A 14128-nucleotide genomic window follows, 5' to 3' on the forward strand; every position below is an offset into this window, starting at 1 on the left:
TGGTGACTAAACTATACTCATATATTCTGGAGCTGGTAAAATGTTGCAGGTGTATGGAATCGAATGTGTATGCACGTTTTACATATTGGTCAGCTGAGCTGTGCCCAGCATTGTTTCTTTTAGCATGCTTTCAGTCTGTTACATAATTATCAGCGAAACAGTACTGACAGGCGTCCAGTAACATTCTGTCTGACCGTGTTTTTCGTTCAACAGTTAGGGCTCCTGTTTTTGAAGTTGAAGTTTTGAGTTTAATTTCCTATCCGACGTCGTGTTAGGTTTTGAACACGAGAACATGACTTTGTTAAAACTGTGCAATATTGAGCCTGTTAATCTTCCAGCATGGCACGCATTTTTCCAAATGCTTACAATGGGTGTGAAGAAATAAAATAATCAAATAATCCTGAGTTACACCCTTTAGCAAGGTGTCAAAGTGGAGTTGTCGTTGAAGGTGAAACGACAGCTCTATTTACAAATTTACATTCAATAATACAGAAGTACCAACAATGATTGTGACTTTTCAAAGGTAATTATCCTTTGTGAATGTGGCGTGGGTCGCGATAGTCGGCCATTCTGTAAAAGTGGGTCGCTCAAAAAAGTTTGAAAAACACTGCCCTAGCTCTTATTCTCCCCCCACCCCTCCCTTCCCTTTATGTTTCCTGTTGCCGGCCTTGTGGGTTTGAGGGGGCTTTCCGCCCCTCCCTCCCTGCTATGCTTCTCCCCCGAGTTTCGTCCTCTCTTCCTACCCACTCCCCCTAGAGTTGTGTGTCCCTGTCTGTTTTCTCCCGTCTCTCACTTTTTCCCTACTCGTTGTTGGCTTCGAACAGGTCTTGGAACAGGCCGACACCTGCCCCATGCTTTAAGGAAGCCTTCTTCCGACCCTTGGATGGTGTATTTAATCTTCTCCAAATGGAGAAATTCCGCCAGGTCTGCCAGCCAGTCTGCAGCTGTGGGTGGTGCTGCTGATCGCCAGCCGAGCAGGATTCTCCGGCGTGCGATTAGGGAAGGGAAAGCTAGGGCATCGGCCCTCTTCCCCATGTGTAGCTCTGGCTGCTCTGATACCCCGAAGATTGCCACTCTCGGGCACGACTCCACCCCCACAACTTTGGACATTGCCTTGAAGAAGGCTGTCCAGAACCCTACAAATTTGGAAAAGGCTCAGATCATGTGGGTGTGGTTGGCCATGCCTCTCTGGCACCGTTCGCATTTATCCTCCACCTCCAGGAAGAACCTGTTCATTCGGGCTCTGTGCACCATCTTGCACAGAGCCCGAACTGAGCCTTGCGCAAGAGGAAGTGGAGTTGGCCCTGCTCAGTGCTTCGCTCCAGAGGCCCCAGCCCACTTTTGTCCCCAGTTCGTCTCCCCATTTTTGTCTGGCTTCATCCAGTGGCAGTCTGACACTGGCCAATAGCTGTCCGTTGATTTTCCCAGTTTCCCCCTTCCTTACTGTCCGTGTTTATCAGGCCCTCTAGTAATGCGGGGCCCGAGGGTATCCTGCTGTCCCCTTGCGGAGAAAGTGCTTTACCTGGAGGTGTCTTAAGTTCCTGTCCTGTCGGTAGTTCCAGGTCCTCCGTCAATTCGCTCAGTGTCGCTAGTCTGTCCCCCATGTAAAAGTCCCTGATTGTTAGCATCCCCCATCCTGTCTCCATTTTTTGAATGTGGTGAAGAGCATGGCTTGAGGGAACCTGTGGTTTCCGCAGATGGGGGACATCTCGGTCCATGCCCTTAGTGTGGCTACCACCACTGCGCAGGATGTTCATTTCGTCCGGGGGGGGGGGGCACGCTGTCATGACGAGGGCCCGGAGGGTCGTTCGCACACAGGAAGACTCCACCATCCGCACACATTCCGTGGTGGGTTCGTGTATCTATCCCCTCACTCTCTCTACCGTAGCTGCCCAGTGGTAGTATTGTAAGTTTGGTAGTGTCAGGCCACCCATGTCTTTTCCCCTCTGCAGTGTTGATTTGGGGAGAAGTTTCCGAACTCTTTCAGGAACTGCATGATTGCTCTCAGGCCTTCCTGAGGTTCCGAGACACAGGGGAGCAGGTCATCCCCATAGAGTGAGACTCTGTGCTCTCTGCCTCCCCTTTGGATGCCCATCCAGCTTTTCGCGCCTCGCAGAGCGACCGCCATGGGTTCAATTACTAGAGCAAGCAGGAGCCCCTGCATGTGGCTGATGCTCTCCATGATTTCTCCCAGATCCATTGGTGCTTCCAGTTCCCCCCGCCTGTCCTCCCCCACAACTGGCATGTCCAGTCTGTCAAGGAACTATTTCATCCCCACATCCCCAGTGGGGGGGATCGGAAGTGTGCAGCCTTCGGTAGAAGGTCTCGACTGCCCGGTTGACCCCTTTTGCTTCCATTACCAGACTGCTTCTGCTGTCTTTTACCTGCGCTATTTTCCTTGTGGCTGTCTGCTTTCATTAGAAAGATTGAGAAAGGGGAAATAAAAACTAGTTAACGGCAAGGTGGGACAGTGGTTGGCACTGCTGCCTCACAGCGCCAGGCACCCGCGTTCGATTTCAGCCTTGGGTGTCTGTGGAGTTTGCACAATCTCTCAGCAGAAGCGACAATCTCCCAGTTGTCAATATAGGCCATCTTCATACCGTGCTTGTAGGTGCCTTTTGGCAAAGGAACAGACACCCAAGAGATTGTGATCCAGTGACGAGTTCACCAAACAGAAATGAGTATACAGCCATCATCCATCTGATGACTGGGGCTGAGTCAGCACTGACGTAAATTGGCTTAGCAATGGGTGTATGATCCATAGAATGCCCATCAAATCTGCACCGATCTTCCCTAGGAGCATTGTACCTAGGCCCATTCCCCTGCCCAATCCCTGCACATTGATCATGGTCAATCCACCTAACCTGCACATCTTTGAACTGTGTGAGGAAACCCACACAGATACTGAGAGATAGTGCAAACTCCACAGATACCCAAGGCTGGAATCGAACCCAGTGCCTGGCGCTGTGAGGCAGCAATGCTAACCACTGTGCCACCGTGCCGTTAACTAGTTTTTATTTCACCTTTCTCAATCTTGCTACTTGAAATTAAATGGCACACGGCTCTGCTTATAACCAGTATAGCTTAGTATTGCTGTATAATTTCTCAGGTTCCAAAGTCCACCCCTCGCCCTCGCTGTGGAACCTGGACAGTAAGAAAGGGTTGGTCAAAATAGAGTCTTGGGACATTTAAATTACCGTGAAGGTTTGTTAGGGACCCGAGAAACACTCAGCAGACGGTACTCTGGCAAACAATCCTCAACAACAGAACAGGTAGAGTAGGATGTGCCGAAGGCTGCAGCAGAACAAAACTTCCAGTTGTCCTGGTTTCCTAGCCCTTGAATCAAGGTTTCATTGTCAAGACGTGTGTGGAAGCTGCTGTGGAACTCTAATCAATGTCTCGCACAGGTGTATTTCTTTCTGAGCACATCTCCCAATTCCTTTGGCGACCAGCAAATGGCGTCGAGAGGCCTGTGTTGTTGGAAACTTCCCGTCATAATCTGAAATGGAGGCGGCAGTTACAAGATAGTTATCTAGCACTTGGGATGAAGCAGGGTTCCCTTTGGAAGTTGTAACTGCGACTGAGCAGTCCCTTTTAGGATCCACTCTGCTCGCCCCTTAATGGGCAGGGGGGCTAGAAAAAGCTCCCTTGAACATAGTCGAACGATCACCCTCCTTCGCAAGGGATAGTGAATAATAATTTATCTACCGTCTCTCTGTCCTACCCATTAAGGCACCTTTCTGTATCGCATCCATTAGGTAAACGTTCCAACTGAAGACAAAGGTCTTCTTTGATTAACAAAGAGAGTTTAAGAAAACTAACAAAGACTATTGACAACCAAGAGTGAGTCACTGCTAATAGATATAAAGATTGACTGATCACATTTGCAATGAGGGGTCTACCTATCTTGATGAATAAACTGCAGCATGTCAGTAAACTTACGCAGCATGGTAGTGCAGTGGTTAGCACTGCTGCCTCACGGTTCCGGGGACGCGGGTTTGATCCCAGTCCCGGGTCACTGTCTGTGTGGAGTTTGCACATTCTTCCCGTGGCTCCGTGGGTCTCTCCCTCACAACCCTGAGATGTGCAGGGTAGGTGGAATGACCACACTAAATTTCCCCTTAATTGGAAAAGTTGAAAAAAAATTAAAATAAAAACAGTAAATATCCTGGGAGGCCCTCAGACCAGTGAAGCACAGATTTCTAGACATGTTTGCTCCACTTTGCTATATAGCAAAGTATCCCACACAGATATAAGGCGACATGTTTCTTCTCTAGTGCATTTTTGAGGGGTAGGGAGTTATATCTAACGGGAAAAATTGAACTGGCTGTGGCTTTTTCTTCCACAATAAAGGAATGCTGAGGAGTGGGAGTAAAAAGTCTTTAAAATTACGAAGGAAGTCTTTAAAATTACGAAGGGAGAAGTGAAGAGAATGTTTCTACTTCTGGGATGACGTGCTGAGCTCTGGTGAGCATATCCCCTGTATCACCTCACTATCTACATTAAATCATTGAAGCAAATCTAATCAAAGCAAATCTAATCAAAACAAAAGAAACAAATTATGATTTTGACGTAATTTTTAATTGATTGAGCAAGATTTCTTACAGTGCTGTGACCAGTAAATTTACGTATCCTAATTATTTTAAAAAATGAATCCACACAAGAATCCAGATGTTTTGCTTCATGCTTTACAAAACTTAATAATTCTATTTAAAAACGTTTTATGCAACTGCCAAATATATTTCATAAATCGAATCAATACAGGAGTCCAGAAATCAACTGGTAGTCAAACAAATGAGAAAAAGAGCTGTTAATTTCTTCCAAGAACAACACAGATAACAGAAATACAAAAAAAGCAAAATACAACTGATGCTACATTAATTGGAATCTTTAATATAGTGTTAATATATTGAATTGAAATTCTGAACATATTTGATCTTCATTCCAAACTATGGTTCCATTTCCTACACAGCCTGGTGTCATATTTCATAAACAATGAATACTGGTTCTCAACAACAGATCAACAGAAGTCTAAGTGTATTAAGACAAAGAGTGCTGCCCAGATAACAGGGGTGCCACTACATAAATATATTAACATTTACTATACATCTAAAGTGCAATTACTGTTTAAAAGTCTTACACTGATTGTCGTTGGTGCCAAAATTATTTTTAAAATCTGTGAAACAGTGTAGGCGTTTTTTTAAATAGTGAAATAGAATCATGGAATGAAACTAAAAATGTTTAAACAGCTAGATCACTGAAGCTTTAAAAAAATCTGAAATTCATGTACGATTGACACTTCACACAGGAACACCTTTCACAGTAGTTCTAGCAGTTCATAATGATCTGTATTCCCATCTGTGACCAGCAACATCATTCACATTACACTATTACAGTAATTATCAAGCACATAGAAAAAAAAAACATAGTAATATTTACACATTCGATTATTACGGTCTGTCAAGTGGAGAGAGCTACACAATGTCTGATGTCATAATTTATCCACCGCAAAGCAAGGAAAGAAAAATGTAAATTCACTTGTAAGGAGGAAAATTAGATCCTAACTCAAGTTGTTTTTTCTGAAACAGCTGAAGGCAGATTGAGATAGAAAACGTTCTGCATTTCTAAAATGGTCGGTTCCCAATCCAGAAAGTGGAAGTTTGTAATTCCAGAATACAAACGTTGCGCGACACAACAAAAGTGATGAATAGTGGGGCAACCAGTTGTTACAAGTGGCAAAAATCATCCATCCCGGACTTTTTTTCCCTCTCCCTTTTTTGAATTACTGATCACCCTGTGGGTTTCTCACCAGACAGGTCATTCGTGTGGCTTACAAGGTGGTTGAACTTTGAACGGTCTGCGTATTGTTTGCCCTCAGATGTACACAAGGTGAATCAAATACAATCAATTCAGCTCCGTAAAGAACATGCATATATGAACAATATATATATATTGCAACTAAAAGCAGGCATTTTTAAAGCCAAAACATTGATCAGTCACAAAAGTAGATTTTGTTTCCCATAGTTACAAAATCCAACTTAATGAAGTGAATGAAAATGGATAAAGACTGCAAATTGATGATTGTGCCGAAACCAGTCCAACAATTTTAAAACCGGAATACGGTGAAATCCAAATACAGAATCTTTGCCCTACACCCAAGGTGCATAATAAAACTGAAATATTCAAGCACAATCAAGAGAAATTATGAAAATCTACATTTCGAATCCACATATAATTACAAATAAGACATACAGTGGTTTTCTAGATAGCAGCAAATTACCGGGTGTAAAAGTAATTAAAAGACATTAATGGAACAGATGCATCTTGATGCCGTGCACTTGCTCCATCAACAGATAGGTAACACTGTATTATAATACATTCTGTATAGAATTCGATTTGTGTCAGTGAGGAAGTGCCTCCTAGCGTTTTAAAATATAGCATCCCCTCCTCCCTGCTTGGCATATAGACGTTCAGAAGAAATACAAATATTATCAGTGCAGACTGTCCATTTTGTAGCTGAAAAGAAAAATATACATCTCAGTGAAGTTTACAAAATTATACCAAAACATAAAAGTATATCTTTACATAATTTACCCAATAGTTCTAAATCATTCAGCTACGTGGGCATATTAGGGATGCTGTACTGTCCTCATCTACTCTGGATTTGGAAGGTGGACACTGGCCAAGATCTCTTTTTTAAATTCTGGTCATCATGCTTTAGAAAGGATATCAAGACCTTGAAGGTGGTACAGGGATGATTTACTAGATTACCAGGAATGAGAGACTTTAGACTTTAGTAACATCGAGACACAGATTTAAGGTTATGAGCAAGAGAATATGGTGATGTGAAGAACCTTTTTACGCACCGAGTTGTAATGATCTGGAACTCACTGCTCACGAGATGGTGGAAGCAGAGATAGTGAAGGATTTCAAAAGAAAACTGCATGTCACTTGACAGGCATAAACCTAATGGGACTACGGGGATAATCTGGGGGAAATGGGGCTGATTGGATTGCGCTGGTGAGCCAGCATGGACACAATGGGTTGAATGACCATCTTCTGTGCTGTCACAGCCGGGGTGGTTTTCCTCAGAGTAAGAAGGTTAAATGGAGATTTGCTCGAGGTGTTTAAATTCTGGGGAGAATTCTCGTTCTTCTCACCAGTATATAAGGTGTACTTGAGGGTTGACTTTTTACTGGTGGGTGGGTATCTTCTCCCTTGGGTGTGGAAGGCAGAATACTCGGCCATTGTCATCTCGGATCAGGCCCTTCATCTGGTAGATTTGGTTCTGGAGTCATGCTCCATTCGGCGTCCATTATGGAGTTTAGATGTCGGGTTATTGGCGGTTTTGTGGGCACATGTCGAAGGAAATTGGTGAGTATGTGGAGTTCAATCAGAATGATTCGGTCTCACCCTCCACACTTTGGAAAGCCTTGAAGGCAGTGATTAGAGGAGAGGTTATATCATACAGGGTGCATATGAAGAGGGAGGAAAGTGTGGAATGACAGAGGTTGGTTGATGAGATCTTGGAGGTGGACCGCAGGTACTTGTGTGACAAAGAAAAGTACAGCACAGGAACAGGCCCTTCGGCCCTCCAAGCCCGTGCTGCCCGACTAAACTACAATCTTCTACACTTCCTGGGTCCGAAAGAACAAAGAAAAGTACAGCACAGGAACAAACCCTGGAGCTCCTGGAAAGCAGGAAAAAGCTGCAGACACAGTTTGACCTCTTGTCCATGGGTAAGGCAGTGAGACATTTGAAGTGGTGGAGATGGGTCTTTTATGAGTATGGGGAAAAGGCCAGTCGCCTGTTAGCATATCAGCTGAGGCAGCAGCCGGCCTCCCAGGAGATTATTTAGGTTAGAAATTCAAGTGGCAGTTTAGTTTCTGCCCCAGATAAAGTTAACGTGGCATTTGAGGCTTTTTATAAGAATCTTTATAAATCAGAGCACTCGGTAGTGTGGGGTAGATATGTCAACTTTTTAAAGTGGATTGGAGTTTCTGGTGGTAGGGGATGAAAGTTGGAGGCCCCATTAGGTCCCGAGGAGATTTTGACTGGTATTGGGCAAATGCAAACAGGTAAAGTGCCTGGGCTTGACCGGTTTCCAGTCGAATTTTACAAGAAACTTGCAGATCAGTTGATTCCGTTGTTGTGTAGACATGTTCAACGACTCTGTGTCCCTGGGGTCCCTGCCTGCTACAACCTCACAAGCCTCCATTTCTCTACTGTTGGAAAAGGAGAAGGACTCAATGGAGTGAGAGTCATACTGGCCTATCTCCCTACTAAATGTGGATACCAAGATATTGGCTAAAGTATTGGCGATAAGTCTGGAGCCCTGTCTTCCCAAGGTAGTCATGGAGGATCAGACAGGCTTCGTCAAGGCGGCAATTGTCAACCAATATCCGGAGGCTGTTGAATGTGGTTCTCTCTCCGTCCGAGGAGCCCGTACCAGAGGTGATAGTGTCTTTAGATGCCGAGAGGGCAATTGTCAGGCTGGAGTGGAGGGGCCTGTTCGAAGTTCTGGAGCAGTTTGGTCTTGGGCCAAAAATGATTTCATGGGCACGGTTGTTATTCGGGGCCCCCTTGGCTAGCGTTCGCACTAATACCTCGAGTTCGGGATACTTTCAATTGAAAAGATGGACCAGACTTGGGTGTCTGACGTCTCCCCTATTATTTGCATTAGCAATTGAGATCTTAGCCATAACGTTGAGGGCTTCGGGTAAGTGGAAGAGGATAAGGAGGGGAGGGTGGAGCACATGATGCCCCTATATGCTGATGATTTGCTGCTTCATGTTACAGACCCGGCCCCCACTATGGGTGATATAATGGGGCTGTTGAGGAGCTTTCGTTCATTTTCGGGCTACAAGTTAAATCTGGAAAGAGTGAATGTTTGTCGGTTAACCCCTTGGTGAGTGGAGCCAACTTGGGGGTGTTGTCTTTTCATTTGGCCAAGTTGAACTTCAGGTATTTGGGAGTATGGGTGGCCCATAATTAGGCCCGGTTGTATAAATTTAATTTCGCAAGTCTGGTGGACAAGGTTAAATCCGATCTGCAAAAATGGGACAACCTTCCTGTCCTTGACAGGTAGAATCCAATCTATCAAAGTGAATATTCTTCCTCGGTTTTTGTTTTTATTTCAATGTCTTCCCATTTTCCTCCCTAAATCGTTTTTTGAGGGTCAATAAGTTGATTTTGTCTTTTATATGGGTGGGCAATACTCAGAGGTTCATAAGAGTGGTTTCGCAAAGGGTTAGGCAGTGAGGGGGCCTAGCATTGCCAAATGTTCTTTATTATTATTATTGGGCAGCCAATGCTGAGGTGCTGGGGTGGTGCAGTGACCCAGGCTCCGTCTGGGGGCAGATAGAGGCGAGGTCATGTCGGGGATCTAGCCTGGGTGCATTGGTGACAGTTTGGTTCAGTTTTCTCCAGCTAGATACTCCTCAAACCAGGTGGACGTAGCTATTTTGAGAATATGGGGGCAATTCAGGCAGCATTTTAAGCTTGGAACCGTGTTGAGGTTGGTCCCTAGCTGTGCCAATCATTTATTTGAGCTGCCGAGATTGGACACAACATTTAGAGTATGGAAAATAAAGGGGCTGGAGAGATTTGGGGATCTGTTTATAGAGGGATGCTTTGCCAGCTTGAAGGAACTGACAGCGAAGTTTGAGCTGGGGGGGGGTACGAAGTCATTCAGGTACCTCCAAATAAGGAATTTTGTGAAGGTGGCCTTCCCAACCCTGAGGCACCGCAGGCATCTCTGTTGGAAAGGATATTTTCTCGTTTGAAGAGGGGAGCACATCAGGTATTTATGGGCGAATTGTGTCCGAGGTCTCAGGTGTGGTGGACAGAGTGAAGGCAAAGTGGGAGAGGGAGCTGGGGCCTATAGTAGATGTTGAGGTGTGGAGTGGAGCACTTCCCAGAGTGAACTCTACGTCTTCATGTGCGTGGCTTGGTCTGATCCAGCTTAAGGTGATGCACAAGGCACACCTGACTAAAACTAGGTTGAGTGTTTTTTTTCCCCTGAGGTACAAGATAGGTGCGAGCGGTGTCTTGGGGAGCCAGCCAATCACACACATATGATCTGGGGACTTAACAACAAGGTTCACGTCAGTCAAACAATCTGTCAATTGTCATTGTCAAAACTGGCCACTTAGATGAGGTACTGAATGATTCGAATTGCCCATTATACAACAGAGAGGAAAAGTTTGGTGTAGTAAAAGTTAGGAGAAATATTTCCATTGTATAATCTAACTAGTTTCTTGTACTACATATTCGTGACCCTATATAATTAAAATACTTAATTCTAACCATCCAGATTTAACAAGTTAATTTGCAATCTCACAAAACACATCCAACGTTATTAGTAAATGGTTAATCTTATCAATCTCAATTAAAGAGAGTCTCTGTTCACACACAAGATGCAGTCTTTGATCATTCCTTAATAATTTCCCAAAATTCTCCTGGATGACATCAATCTCTTATTTTTAAAAATTCAACTCAATATATGTCAGGACTTTGAAACTTTACGATAAAACTATGCAAATAACAGTGTTTTGCGATTGCAGGCATTTTCAAGATGCTACCATTACGTATCGAACAATCATCATTCCAACTGTATTAAGAAAAATCATTCACACAATCTAATTTTTCAAGGTTATGCATCAGATTTTGTGTGTATAAAGCCATAAATCTGTTCAGGAAATGTTGACTATTGCGGATAAACCACAGAAAAATTATCTGAAGGTGACAATGAGATAAAGAATTGATATCACAACGAGGAAACAACCATTATCTAAAGGCAAAAACAGCAAAGTTCATCTACATCAGTCATTTGTATCCAGCTTTCTTCCTGCTGGCACTAATAACATTGCTTGAACAATTTATCGTTTTGTATATTCCTGAATTGATAGCACAAAGAGCAAACAAATATCAACCAAAGTCAGAAACAGCAAAGCATCTGAATCACTGGGAGGCATGCTTGAGTGATTGCTTTAATGATCTCTCTCTGCAGTGATTTGGTTAAGTGCAATTTGGATCATCTAAAATAATCAGAATACAACAGCAATCAGACTTAGATTCAAGCTCAAGAGCTCCCAGGTGAGACGTCAAAACATCCTTGCCGGGATTCTCCGATCAGAGTTCGGCCCGCCACCGCTACCAGCGAGAACGGAGAATTTGGCGCTCAGCCAAAACTTCATTCACTGCAGCAGGAGTGGAGAAACCCACTGGTGTGAATGGACGGAGAGTTCCGGCCCTTACTCTGTACTTTTAAAACATTTTTTACAGGTATAATTATATTCTAGAAATTTCCAATGAGCAAAAATATCATGTTACAACTACTTCCAAGATAAGAATGGAGAAGCACCAACATCAGAATTCTAAAATTTGTATTTTTCAAGACCTTACAAATAAATATCACACTTCTCAAAAACACAAGAAAATAATTTGTGATAACTGACAACCAACTTAAGATTTTCAGTCAGGCTAACAATGTGGCTCACTTACATGTACTAGAAGCAGGGCCCTTTGCTGACAGATATAACATGTACATAAATTGCATATTTTTCAACTAAACCAAATAGGTGACAGCCATTCTCTGGTGCATTCCCCAGGGCAATGCCTTGACCAATTAGTTAACCTGCCTGGTTTGAATTTAAATAAAGCTTGGCAGTTAACTGTCAGTCATCAATTAACTGGTGCATTTTCCATGGCAACGGCTCTACCCATCAGAGTCCACTTGCCAGCCAATCAGTGTTTTTTTTGTTATGAAGTATAAATTGTTGTTTGCTTTACTTTTGGTATCCTTGCAAATTGTTCTGTTGAGTGCAAGATGAAAAGTTTTGACGTGCGTCTTTTCTCAGCAAAACTCAAATTTAGTTTCAAATAAACATTGTGGGTCAAGTCACCTAACAATTGAACAGAAAGGAAGAGGAAAAGAAAATCACAAAGGAAAAAAATCATAGGTCTGGATTTCATGGTCAGCTGTGAAGCAATGGCACTAGCTGCCCCACACAAAGAAAGCTGCCTGCAAAGACCTAGCTATCTCTGTAGTACGGATTTCCTTTTCCTAAAGTCAGTTTGAATCTGGTACAAAGTCAAGATCTGCAGGCATCCAATAATAGTGATGTCATCATGCAAGATAAGCAGCCATTTAAATGTGTTGTCTCTTAAGACAGCAAAACAAGTGAAATATGCTGGTTTTAACTTTTAATTAAAATTAACAAGGACTCCTAACGTCAGACTCCAATTCAGTGACTACAGCTCCACATTCAACACCATAATGCCAGCCAAGCGCATATCAAAACTCCAAAATCTAGGACTTGGCTCCTCCCTCTGCAACTGGATCCTCGACTTGCTGATAGCAAGAATAAACAACACCTCCTCCATGATAATCCTCAATAACAGGGCCCCGCAAGGCTGTGCACTTAGCCCCTACTATACTCCCTATACAGAACTTGGCTCCAACTCAATCTACAAGTTTGCTGATGGCACGACCGTAGTGGGTCGGATCTCGAACAACTATGAGTCAGAGTACAGGTGGGAGATAGAGAACCTAGTGGCGTGGTGTAATGACAACAATCTCTCCCTCAATGACAGTAAAACTAAAGAACTGGGCCGGGATTCTCCTCTACCCGGCGGGGCGGGATGGAGTGGCGGTAACCACTCCGGCATCGCGCCGCCCCAAAGGTGCGGATTTCTCCGCACCTTTAGGGGCCAAGCCCTCACCTTGAGGGGCTAGGCCCGCGCCGGAGTGGTTGACGTGCTGCTGGCCGGCAGGAAAGGCCTTTGGCGCCACGCCAGCCGGGGCCGAAGGACTTCGCCGGCCGGCGGAAGTCCACGCATGCGTGGGAGCGTCAGCGGCTGCTGGCGTCATCCCCGCGCATACGGAGGCAGGGGGGGGGGGTGTCTCCTCTTACGCATCGGCCATGGTGAAGGCTGTGGCCGAGGGAAAAGAGTGCCCCAGTCGCGGGCCAGGCCACCGTGGAGGCACCCCCCGGGGCCAGATCGTCCCGCGCCTCTTCCCCCCCCCCCAGGACCCTGGAGCCCGCCCGCGCCGCCTAGTCCCACCGGTAAGAGAGGTGGTTTGATTCAGGCCGGCAGGTCAGGCATTCCAGCAGCGGGTCTTCGGCCCATCGCGGGCCGGAGAATCGCCGGGGGGGGACGGGGGGACACCGCCGACTCGCGCGGCGCGATTCCCGCCCCCACCAAATATCTGGTTCCAGAGAATTCGGCAACAGTCAGGGGTGGGAGTCACGCCAGCCGCCAGCGATTCTCCGGCCCGGCGGGGGGTCAGGGAATCCCGCCCCTCGTCATTGACTTCAGTAAGCAAAGTATTGTCTGCATTAATGGTGCCGAGGTGGAGATGGTTGACAGCTTCAAATTCCTAGGTGTGTACATCACCAACAATCTGTCCTGGTTCACCGACGTTCACACTACGACCAAGAAAGCAGAGCAGCGCAAATAATTCCTCAGGAAACTAAGGAAATTCGAATGTAGGCTCTTACCAATTTTCACAGATGCACCATAAAAAGCATCCTTTCTGGCTGCATCACAGCCTGGTATGGCAACTGCTCGACCCAAGACCGGAAGAAATTACAGAGAGTCGTTAATACAGCCCAGACCATCACGCTAACCCGCCTCCCATCCATTGACTCTGTCTACACCTCCCACTGCCTTCAAAAAGTGGGCAGCATAAGAACATAAGAACTAGGAGCAGGAGTAGGCCATCTGGCCCCTTGAGCCTGCTCCACCATTCAACAAGATCATGGCTGATCTTTTGTGGACTCAGCTCCACTTTCCGGCCCGAACACCATAACCCTTAATCCCTTTATTCTTCAAAAAAACTATCTATCTTTATCTTAAAAACATTTAATGAAGGAGCCTCTACTGCTTCACTGGGCAAGGGATTCCATAGATTCACAACCCTTTGGGTGAAGAAGTTCCTCCTAAACTCAGTCCTAAATCTACTTCCCCTTATTTTGAGGCTATGCCCCCTAGTTCTGCTTTCACCCGCCAGTGGAAACAACCTGCCTGCATCTATCCCCTTCATAATCTTGTATGTTTCTATAAGATCTCCCCTCATCCTTCTAAATTCCAACGAGTACAGTCCCAGTCTACTCAACCTCTC

General features: G+C 45.0%; 1 protein-coding gene across 2 annotated transcripts in view; it reads right to left on the reverse strand.

The window, feature by feature from the left end:
• Positions 1 to 4559: 4559 nt before the first annotated feature.
• naa60 (N-alpha-acetyltransferase 60, NatF catalytic subunit) overlaps positions 4560 to 14128 on the reverse strand; it is a 34515-nt gene continuing 24946 nt past the window's right edge. For both annotated transcript variants that reach the window (XM_072481286.1, XM_072481287.1), the window contains one exon: positions 4560 to 6516. The gene's annotated coding sequence lies outside the window, so the exon portion shown is untranslated. The remainder of the gene's footprint in view (positions 6517 to 14128) is intronic.

The sequence above is a fragment of the Scyliorhinus torazame genome, chromosome 17 (genome assembly GCF_047496885.1).
Source record: "Scyliorhinus torazame isolate Kashiwa2021f chromosome 17, sScyTor2.1, whole genome shotgun sequence".
In the NCBI taxonomy this organism is placed as follows: Eukaryota; Metazoa; Chordata; class Chondrichthyes; order Carcharhiniformes; family Scyliorhinidae; genus Scyliorhinus; species Scyliorhinus torazame.